The sequence below is a fragment of the Aplysia californica genome, unplaced genomic scaffold (assembly GCF_000002075.1).
Source record: "Aplysia californica isolate F4 #8 unplaced genomic scaffold, AplCal3.0 scaffold00216, whole genome shotgun sequence".
Taxonomy (NCBI): domain Eukaryota; kingdom Metazoa; phylum Mollusca; class Gastropoda; order Aplysiida; family Aplysiidae; genus Aplysia; species Aplysia californica.
Genome location: NW_004797486.1, coordinates 524,654 through 526,702, shown reverse-complemented (window position 1 = coordinate 526,702; position 2,049 = coordinate 524,654).

Genomic DNA, 2,049 nt, shown 5'->3' with positions numbered 1-2,049 from the left:
AGGGGTGAGGGGTATTGTCTACCTCTTGAATGAAGTTGAGAATGCATTACAAACTAAGAAGGTCTATGCAATAAGAAAACGCGAGCAAAACAGTAAGCCATTTTCATCACCACTGGAGGCTCGTCAGTTACAAGGTCGCTTTGAAATAATATGGGAACGCCAAAGAGGTTATAAAAAGTATGATAGAAACCTCTTCGGAGAAGGCTGACAAAATCTGGTGAAGAGCAAATGGCTACATAATATACTATAAATACAGTACATATACTTTTATCTTTGAATCCTGTAACCACATCCTTACAGAAACCTGTCACCAAAAGCGACTTGAAGACGTATAATATGAAGAACATACTATGTACATGTACATGTATTGTGTATGTGTATGCAGATAGACGGACAGACAGATAGACACGACAGACAAGACACACAAGACAGACGAGACAGATAAGACAGACTTGGCAGACGAGACGGACAGATAGACAAGACAGACGAGACACACAAGACACACAAGATAGACAAGATACTCAAGACTCACAAGACAGACTTGACAGAAACGACAGACATGACAGGCAAGATAGACGAGACAGACGCGACAGACAAGACAGGCAGGATAGACTAGAAAGAAAAGACACAACACAAACGAGACATACGAGACAGACAGACTAGGTAGACAAGACAGACATACTAGACAGACCAGACATAACAGACAAGATAGACGAGACAAACGAGAAAGACGAGATAGACAGACAGACAGACAGACAGACAGACAGACAGACAGACAGACAGACAGACAGACAGGCAGACAGGCAGACAGACAGACAGACAGACAAGCAGACAGACAGACAGACAGACAGACAAGACAAGACACGACAAGACGAGAGAGACAGGCCAACAAACCAGACAGACAGAGAGACTGAGAGTCAAACAGATATCCATGATTTACTTTCCCACTGACCGCAAGCTTTCAATAATAATTTCTTTCCTTACAAATAATAAAAGGTCGTAACGAAAGAAAAATAATCACCGACTGACGTCCTATTCATACAGCATAGATTTAAGTATGGTATGTAGAAAAGGGTTAAAAGGAGCTGCTTCCCCTGATGTACGTCAAATTACTGATGTGATCCGGGGAGAAATGGAGAAACACACCTTGTCGTCATTTGCGCTGGGCGGGTTTGATAGCAGGTTTTGACATCGTACCAACGGTGGCGGCAGGCGTTAACGATGACTAAGAGCAAGTGCAGGTAGGATTGGTAGTTTTACTAGAAAAAGGTATTTATTCATTTTTCATTTAATTATTTATCTATTATCTGTTTATTATTCAATTTCAGGTCTTTTTTTCCATTCCTTTCTCAATGGATTAATTTATATTATTATACTGATTGATTGATTGATTGATTGATTGATTGATTGATTTGTCTGCTAAGTTTCTGATTATTTATCACCTTTCATTTAACCCAAGCTCATTAACTAGTTCTGATGATGCTGTATTTTCATGTGGTTAATTTTTTTCTACCTCGGCTTGTTAGAGTTATACTGTGTTCTGTACTATGACAGATGCTACGATTATTTTTTTATTCTGTGTTCTTCCATTCTTGATATTTACATTAAAAACGTGTTGCGGTAAAAGCTACCAACCATTGCTTGAAGTGAAGTCATGCTGTGCTCATCAGCAAAATGACAGAAATCCGTGGTGTATTGGTTAGGCATTTTTAGCCAGCGCACTCCCACGCTGTGAGTTCGATTCCCTCTTCGGAAGAGTATCTTTCGCGTATCTCCATCTTTTTTTTTTTTTTACTAGAAAAGTTCGAATCCGGATAGCGACGGAAATTTTCTTCTCTAAACTCCTTTCACCCCCTTTCCTGCTCTCTAGTAATGTTCTGTCCTCTGCTTTCGTCTCCACTTTCTGCCCCCACCTCCTCACTTCCTTTGTCCCCTTCTCTGGGCTCCTGACTCTTTCTGCAGTCTTTCTATTGTTACTCCTTTGCCCCTTCTTAATGGTGTCTTTCAGCCACCCCTTTGATCTTGTGGTAGGAATTATATACACTAAGC